Raw genomic sequence first — 9,534 nt, forward strand, 5'->3', positions numbered from 1 at the left:
TGTCGTCCGAGGTGTTGTCACTGCTTGACGGTAGTAGCTTCTTGGCGTCCGGTCTTCCCGCGCTGTCGACGGGGGAAAACTGTCCAACGGTAGAAACGGTCACCCGGCTTGACGAAGTACTTGCTGTTGAGATGGGACGAGACTGCCTCGGAGGAATCAGGTTGGCCAGACGCTGCGCCAGAGGGTGATGTGCAGATTCATCGTTGGGCTGCACGTCGTCTGTTGAATTCTCTTTTCCAGTTGTTTCCGTTTCACACATTGTAGCGGCCGAAGTTATAGAAGAGCCATCCTCCGAAATGTTTAGCTCATCATCCAGATTAGGTATCCGCTCTCGTTCATTTTTATCTTCGTCGGCACCTGGGGCTCCCTTATCGCTGCTGATTACGGTCGGAGAAACAGCGGCGGCCGTTTGTTCCGTTCTTCCTTTTTTATCTTTCCTTGCGCTTAAGAGGGCATACCAGCTCTCCGTCCCAATGTATTTCCTATGGAACAGTTTTTATGCTTTCTCTCGGTAACCGCCGCGCAGATTTTGACGCGGGTGCTTTCATCATAAAGAGGAAGACGAAATGAAATTATTTACGCTACAGCATTTCTCATATATGTCGTATGTATTTTACGGCGACGTCACGAATGAGAAAAAAATACACAATTTTTCTCCTCCCTCCTTGAACAGGTTTTATTAAACTTCTATAGCCATTTCGAAAAAAAACTTTTCACTTACTTTCTCTGGAATTATTTCAGGAATCGATAAACTTCAAATTTATATGTCTACCACTTTCCGTTTTTATAAAAAAGCATGAAAAGTGAGTACGGATAAATACTGTCTCAAAGCCCCGTAAACCGCGTCATTCTGTGTCGCCCTCTAGCCGTAGCACAGAAAAAACCGCGCGGAACATTTTGACCGTATCCATCCGCCGACCATGCGGATGGACCATGCGCACGCGCACTGTAGTGATCCCTCTCTCCTCTTTACTTTCATGGACAGCGGACTTTGAGCATGGCCTTGGAGACCAGAACAAAAGCTTACTTAGCTGCTCGTAAAGGGATTAGCGTCAGCCAGCATTGTCGGGGGGGGGGGGGGACGTTGGGTAGACGAGTCAGCGTTGTCGCGGCCCGTGCAAGAGACCACCGAGACCAATAAACCTCTTCTTTTTTCGGTGCGCTTATAGAGAAGTGAGATGAGTTTGTTAGCTTGACATGAAACGTCAATTTGCTCGATTTTGCCGTTTCGGTTTTGTGCTTACTCAGTCAACTGTCTCATAAGGCTGACGATAATCTCTCGGATTTACGGTTAGTGGAAGGCCGACTTCGCAAACATTCCAGTAACGTTCAACAGGACTGCCCTGTAACGTTCGGAATGTTGAAACAGCCAGCCAGCGGATTACACACAGATAAATGTTTCTTAGGATAACGGTACTTAGAACTGCAGTTTTATTTGTTGTTTCTCTTTCTTTCTTTTATTGATCAATTTATTTTTATTTTTATCTTTATTATTATTTTTTTTTTCATGAACGCTCCACGTGAACCAATAAGAAAAATCGATCAAGCGGCCGCTGCACAATTCTTTCCGCCCACGCAATGAGCAACAGTCTTTTCCGGAACCCAAATTCACGTTCGCGTAGCAAGGAAAACCAACGACAGCGACGGGGGAGGGGGATATATTTATTAGACGAAAAAAAAAAACGGGCTAAAGGTCAGCCAAACGGGACTATTCGGCTTGCTATTCCAAAAATACATAAATAAATAAATAAATAAAATTAACAAATAGGAGATAAATGAAACGGACGCGACGGAACAGCACGTTAGGTAGTTGATTATTAGATTAGTAAAAGTTCGGTGTTTGCATTTTCATGTTCTGGTTAGTCTAAGTGGGCTTTCGCAGTTTCCGCGCAGAAACAGCCAGATAACATTTATTTACAGTAGTTTATTTTGCAACGGGGACTTCGATCACGTTATTTTGAGATACGGCAATTTTTCGAGACCGGTTCCCTGGATTTTCCATCTTTCGACAATCCTTGCTAGTTGCACGTTGGATGACCCAAAACCTGTACCCGTCTGTCTTTGCACGGCGCACAAAGGGAGGCACTTCTGAGGAAGATAAGGAAAAGCTCCGGGTCACTGGGGATTCTCCGCTGAACTAGTGTCTACGCTGAACGAAAGGTCTGGTGTAAATGTAATGTGAAGTACCCTGTGAAAACCAAGCAGTGTCTAAAAATATGGTACTGAAGTTTCCGTGTAATAATCAGCGCAATTATGAGACGGAAATCGTGCTCCGAGACCTCGTCGCGCGTCAAGTTCCTTTGATTTTATCTTGTTCATTTATACATAAAGATGGAGTCCATGGGGTTTTAGGAGCTTCCTCCTTCTCCTTTTCTTTTCATTTTTTTTGAATAGCTGTTGCTAAATTCAATGCATTTATTTAGGCTGATTGAGCCTATCAAAAGGCCGAAAATCATGACGCCGAACTATCAGAAGGCCGACAGCCAAAAGACCAAAAAATCATAACGCCGAACTGTCAGAAGGCTGAAAATGGAAAGGCCAAAGAGACACCGGGTGAGCACTCCAGTGAATGACCACTGAATGGGATGGTGTAGATTATGAAAAAGTTTTGTGGCTAGGCCAAAGAGACACCGGGTGAGCACTCCAGTGAATGACCACTGGATGGGATGGTGTAGATCATGAAAAAGTTTTGTGGCTATTGTATTAGAAATCAAATAACTGGAATGCATAGCATTTGGTGCTCGCAAATAGACTAGCCAGCGAATATGAAAAACAATAATCTACAATATGTTTACTACGAAAAGAAAGTGTGTGGTGGGTAAAGTGAGAATAATTGTGCATTAAAAGCCCCTGGAATATACAGTCAACCCTCGATTTATGAACAGCCTTCGTTCGTCGAAAAATCGTTCATAAATCGAGGTGCAAGGTGCGCTGAAGAGAAATGGGCTGAATCGCGACAGGAAATGCACTAGGTTACGTTTATTTGTGAAAACAGTTCGTTGTGCTCTGCACCATACATTCAGCTGTATTTATCCTCTACGGAAGAGACGATCGAAGTTTGGAACTTGACTCGTCCGCCTGGTCCTCGAACTGTAGATGTGATTCCACGCTAAGCGAGCTGTCACAGCTTCAGAACAATCCTGCTAGTTATCTTCACTGTCACTATGATCACCCTGGGTACCATCATTTGACAACTTCACTAAAGCACCGTCATCGAGCGGCTCACATATGCGTTCACCGTCAGCACAGGAAGTGCAATCCTCTGTTCTCAATCTCGAATTCTTGTGGCTGTGGGACACTGCACGGGTGCTTGACCTTCATCCTTTATTCATCTTTATTGACGCGATCCCAGTACTTCCCCGTGCGTTCGCAACCCCGTTCATAAATCGAGGTCAGAACACACATGGTTTTGCGGTTCGTTCCCTGAAAATTCGTTCACAATTCGGATATCAAGGGTTCATAAACCGAGGGAGAAATACATGGAAAAAGTTTGGTCCCTTGTGACGCCGTTCATAAACCGAGGGAATTCGTAAATCGAGGGTTCATAAAACGAGGGTTGACTGTAGATGCAAGTAAGAACTGAAATCTAGACAGCCGATGAAATACATCCCAGCCGACCGAATGTTATCGTTCGCTTTGCGGATTTGTTGAAATTGGGAGACATAGGGGCTTTTTTCTTTTTTTTATGTGTTAATAATGAGTAGTTAAATCTACATTCCATTCAATAAGCAACATAAAATGGATATACATAGTTTGCTGCATTAGTTCGCTAGCGATATCGTTCGCTGGATTCTATAGTATTTCTCTACTGTCAGTCAGACACAGGTGTTAAAGTTGTCCTTTGTCTTTTTCTGGGCCGATGTTTATGGGTTATAAAAGCTCTACACCCACTTATTCAGGTGTTTCACTGCGGTTTGATTGCATTGAAAATACGGTTCATCAACATAGAAAGTATGAGACAACAACTACAACATCATTGTCTGACCGCCACCAACAACAAAACAGAACTATATATGAAAATACCAGTATTCCAGTTGAGTTGGGAACTACGTCCGACGATATCCACGTTCAACGAGCGTGAAGTCAGAGCCTCAGGATTGTGGGCATTTGCATTTCCTTTCATTGATACGAATACAGAAGGTAATGCGTCCTTGCGCTCAGTATTCTGTAGTACTCCCCTTTATAAAAGAACGCGGCTTACATATCTGCCAGAAATAAGGTATCAGGACCTTGGAAAATCACCAGTGATGAATCACCTCGTGTCATAGTCAATATTTATTTGTTGTTGGAGAATCCCTTCCTAATCTTACCGCATTGTCTGCACTCAGCAAACTTTGCGAGAGAGGAACAGAAAGAACAGATGTAATCGGCGCAACGCAAGCGGCGCAGTGGGTGTAACCGCATTTATGTTCCTTCTTCAGTGGTTTTAGTGTGCATTAGCATGCATATTAATTTAAAAAATCTCGTATCCCAATTTAAACAAATAATGTGATAGCACTTGATCGGCTATGATCCGTTTCCTCAGCTGTTCACAACGGCGCTCCTTTAATTTCCGGGATACGGAAAAATCGTCCCCGGTGGGAACCTAGGTTAGAGCGATTAGGTTAGAGTTATTATCAAGGTAAATTGAAGTTGTAAAAACATTTTTGGGACCCCTCATATAGGACCCCGGTTAGCGAATGCTGCCCTGTTGTGCATTTCTCACACACAAAATATGGACTTTGTCGCAGGCAATGCTATGTACCTCGTATCTTTAATGACCTCCCCTTCGACAGTTTTTCTTTGGAATCGAAGTACAAACTAAAAAAAGCGCTACGGCAACTTTATCATGGGATGTGGTACCTTTATATGTTCATGTACTGTCAAACTGTATGCCGCTGACTCCTTCAGGCCCAGTGCCACAAGCTTTTCCGCTTAGACGGGCCTGTTTTATTATATTTGTAGTTTGCTTTCTTGAGTAAAATTATTATTATTATTATTTATTCTTCTTCTTCTTATTATTATTATGTAAGCGAGTGCAGAAAAAAAAAAGAATACCGTTTCGAGCAGATTTTCCAGACTGGCATTGTTGCGCAGTGTGTAGGCGATGTTTATAGCCTAATTTACAGCCGCTGGTAGATTGAGCCAATTGAGAGCCTCTGAGATACCGGCGTCCGTACTACCCGATCACACCTGTACGTCGGCATACAGTAAGTATGCGCTAGTAAAACAATACGAAGAGCAACTAAAAATTCCATAATCAGTCAGTACAGGCGGTAGTGACTTGTGAAAACAATAATTGTAGCATGAATATATAAGAACAAAAAAATAAAAACAAAGTACTCATGTAGCAATAGGAGACAAGCAAAAAGACGTGAATGTCTCGAATCGAACTACGGACCTTTCGTGGCAAAGTCCGACACTTTACCACTCGACAAACAGCGCAGAGGGCGCGGGCCGCCTTAAACTCGCGAGGTCAATCATGCACAATGGGGATTATTTCGTGAGTCAGTGGCGAACGGTGTGATAAGGACGAGCGTGGCGCCATCTAGAATCGGGAAAATCGTGAATCGGATTTGCTCCCCGACTGGTATGGCCTCTTAAAGGGGGAAATTCCACAAGCGATCTCGTTACGACTTCGGAATATGGTTTCCGCACTGTGCAATCTGCTGTCGCATGCCCGCCGTTGCATATTCTGCAACGGGCTGTACACCCTTCCTTCCCGTGATCGAACACACTACAACGATCACAAAACGGCGTGATGCAAGCCTCCTTATAATCAGGGTGTCGAACCGCAACAAATACGGGTTCGGTTCGGGTTCGCATTGTTTTGATTTCGTTCCGGTTCAGTTCCGGTTCGGCCACGCCAAAAATCGAACCGGTTCGCAAACCGGTTCGCAGCCCCGAACCGGTTCGCGAACCGGTTCAACGTTTCCGTTTTATATGTTCCATAAAACTGCTTTTATCAGGAGATGCGTGGCTAATAGCTTACTGCTGTTGTCTGGATTGACGTCTCTAGAGGTGAGGTAGCCCTTTAGCGAGAGCAATGAGAAATGGATGAACACTTATTGCAAATAGAGTCCACGCTGTTGAAGCGGTGTAGTCCTGCTACTTTCTGTTCCCAAAATCTCTTTTTTCACACGCACAGTGCCAGCAAGTTACATTTAAAGGAAGCCTAATAAGATGGACAGCGTAACATATAGACGACAGTACTTGCCGGCAGCGTGAATCGATCTGAAACGGTACTGAAGCATGTCGAAAATAAGCCGCCAGCCTTACTCTGTCCGAGCTCACAGCAGTGTACTAGTTGATCCACAACACAAAGGCAATGTGTCAAGACACAACTGCACTACCAATAAGAAGAACCACATTTACTTTTCAAACCACGACCAATCAAACCGGCACCGTTCTGCGTACGCTCCTTCTCCACTTCTCATGTTTCTGACTTGTTTAATTTGTACTGCTCACGTGTAAAGGGAAATCTCGGGCGCTTATTTGATCACATATTCGTCCTGTAGAGCTACATAACTGGCCTACTCCATTCCTGTTTCATTCGTCCGCGTGCACTCTTAAAAATGAACTCCACCGCATAGCACGCTCCTAGCCAACCACCATCTCGAATGATATCGTTATCTGCCCTGATTTGTTGAAAACGGGAGGCGTACGCCTTTTTGTGACTTATGCTGTTCATAATTGTCACAAAAAAGGCGTACGCCTCCCGTTTGCAACAAATCAGGGCAGATAACGATATCATTCGAGATGGTGGTTGGCTAGGAGCGTGCTATGGGGTGAAGTTCATTTCTAAGAGTGATGGCACCTCTTCTCTGAAGAGTAGACGCCGCATCACCGCGTGCGTGGGGCGCTAGCTGCGGCGCTCACAAGGAGAACTGCGCTTCATCGTGTTAAAAAGACACTGAAAGTATACTTACTATACGTCGTCGTCTGACTGCTAGGTGAAAATTTCTGAAATCCATGATATAGGCGCGTGATGATGATACCAATGTGCCTTCGTTCGGGCATAGAGAGGAACTCTTATGCTGACTTCTTTTATGTCCGAACCGTTTTGTTGCGAACCGGTTACCGCTATTATTTTTTACGGTTCTGCTCCGGTTCGGGTTCAGCAGCGCCATGAAAATTTCGGTTCGGGTTCGGGTTCGGTTCCGGCAAAAATAACGGTTCGGGTACGGTTTTCGGTTCGGGTTCGGTTCGACACCCTGCTTATAATGCCCCTCGCCTTTGCATCTTCGGCATACTCTTCGCATCCCGCGGTAATTGAATGTTGCGCGGTGGCCATGAACTCGAAGAAAATAAGGCACGGGGTTATTTACGTTCATTTCCATCTTAATTACTCTGTCTCCAGTGCGGACAGTTGGGCGATCCTTGTACTTTACGTACGTTATGTCCAACACCTCCCCGTACGGCTGCAATGCACGGCTGAGGTGCTCCGTCGCCACATACGTGGGAAGGTACCTACATGTAACGTAGACGAGCTGCGGTCCAATCTGTTCGATGTTGACATCTTGGCCTGCTACTCGTAGAAGGCCTTGTCCAATGACTTGGCGGCTGGCTGGTGCCGTCGCCACTACCACCTGGAAAGCTGAATCTCCCAGATGTTGCACGCTGAATACTTGATTCAGTCCAACTACATCGGCTGTTGAGTCGATGACTTCGTCCACCGACGTCCCGGAGGGCGCCGTTACGTTGAAAGCCCACTCTTTAATGGGGGTGCAAGATGTCGCCATCTTGCCCAGGGAGACGATGGTGAAAACCACGTACTCCGGGGCCGGAAACTTGCTGAAAAACGCTCTGATAACAACCGCAGATCTTTGCCAAAAGGCCGAGAAGCGATAAATATTACACGTCAATCTTTCGTTCTGGTCACGGTCGCGGCATCTGCCTCCGCGGGTGTCACGTCGCCAAATTCAACATGATGTGGTGCGTGTAAGAAGCACTAGAATGATAGTCGGACTGCATGAAATGCACATGTTAGTGGACGGAACTCGTGTTTCTTTCTCCCTTGTATCCGCCAAAAGACCGAGAAGAGATATACACTGCACGTCTCCACATTTCGCTTCTCTCGCAGTCTCGCCTTTTACGTCCGCGCGTGGCACGTCGCCAGTTTGGGCATCGTGGTATATGGGTACGGAACACTAGGGTGTTAGTACTAATGCATCACGGCTCATGAGATAAAAATGATTGATTGGAAATTGCAAGGGAGAGAGAGAGAGAGAGAGAGAGATAGCTTATTCGTGCTGTTTCCGAATTTTTCTTTTTTTTTATTTGAGACGGGTGGGCTACACCTGGAGGTAGTGCAATACCAGAGCAACCCTTGACAGTGCCGAGGCGAGCTTCAGACACACTGTCTCGGGCCAAAAATAAGATTAATATCGTGAGTCCAAATAGGGCTCGTATCAGATATTAAGCTGATAAGAACAGATTTTATTCTATGTTAATGACATTACATAGCATGCATAGTAGACAGTTGATAAAATATATTATATGTACAGTCAGGATGCAATATTGTTTTGGTTTGTGGAGTCATGCTTGTTAACACGCAGTTGGTCGTCTCGTACTCTGTTCTCCATTGATGTGGGCCGCGTATATGTTGCGAGATGCTGCGATGACGCTGCTGATGCAAAGTTTCTTCAGCTTCTTCGCGTACGACTTTGAGCACATTCTTCGCAGCAGTCTATCATTGGCAGGCTCCCAAGACCCAAGGGCACCAACTACGACAGCCTCGACGGAGACGCGTTGAAACCGTCTCTGCAGGTTTTCTTTCACAGGCTGGTATTTTCGCTCCTTGGCTTCACGGGCGTGTTGGAGTGCCTCCATGCGGTTCTCGAAGGGGCAGGATACGTCGACTATAATGGCTCTTTCTCCTTTCTGCAAGGTGAGGTCTGGTCGGAGCCCAGTACCTCCCACTGGCTGATTTTCGGACATAATGCTGAACCTGCCGGAGGCTGCCTTCTTGATGCGTTCCACCACCTCGTTGTGTCTCCTTGTCAAGGCGGCACTCTGCGTCATGCAGTGGCAGATGACGTGGGCTAAGGTTTTGCTCTCGAAACCACATCTTCTGCACCTTTTGTCGCGGTTGGACTGCCACGGTCGTGCCCCATTCAGCGGCAGAAGGTTGAGTCGGGCCTAATGCACGAACCTCCAATCAGCAAATGTAGTGAAGGCGCCAGTGCGGATGAAATGGGAACTTGCGGGATCCGCGACGACACACTCCGTTACTTTGCTTTGGTTTGGGAGGCTCTGGAGTTTTTGGGCTCGACTCTTGCTGAGTTGCTGGCGGAGGGAGGCGAGGAGTCGTTTGCGCTGCGTGGGAGAGAGAGACACTTCTCCGCACGTGATGTAGGGGCTTTCGTCTTGGAGCTCCCATGTCACTTCCATTCTCCGGGATGCTTTTCTGGCCTCCGTCCATACGCTCCTTAGTTGTGTTGCCGGAGCCCTGAAGTCGCCCTCTCCATTCCCGGATAGGTAGTCTGCGATGTCTCGTGAGGTAACCGGACGTCTTAGTCTCCCTTCAACAGTGCGTTGGGCCGCTGTTCTTGT

At 46.2% G+C, this 9,534-nt stretch overlaps 1 non-coding gene across 1 annotated transcript; it reads right to left on the minus strand.

The window, feature by feature from the left end:
* Positions 1-8,263: 8,263 nt before the first annotated feature.
* LOC135372968 (U2 spliceosomal RNA) lies at positions 8,264-8,448 on the minus strand. Its single transcript, XR_010416190.1, has one exon. It is a non-coding gene; the product is annotated as a U2 spliceosomal RNA (small nuclear RNA).
* Positions 8,449-9,534: the final 1,086 nt, after the last annotated feature.

Source organism: Ornithodoros turicata, unplaced genomic scaffold, assembly GCF_037126465.1.
Source record: "Ornithodoros turicata isolate Travis unplaced genomic scaffold, ASM3712646v1 Chromosome17, whole genome shotgun sequence".
NCBI lineage: Eukaryota > Metazoa > Arthropoda > Arachnida > Ixodida > Argasidae > Ornithodoros > Ornithodoros turicata.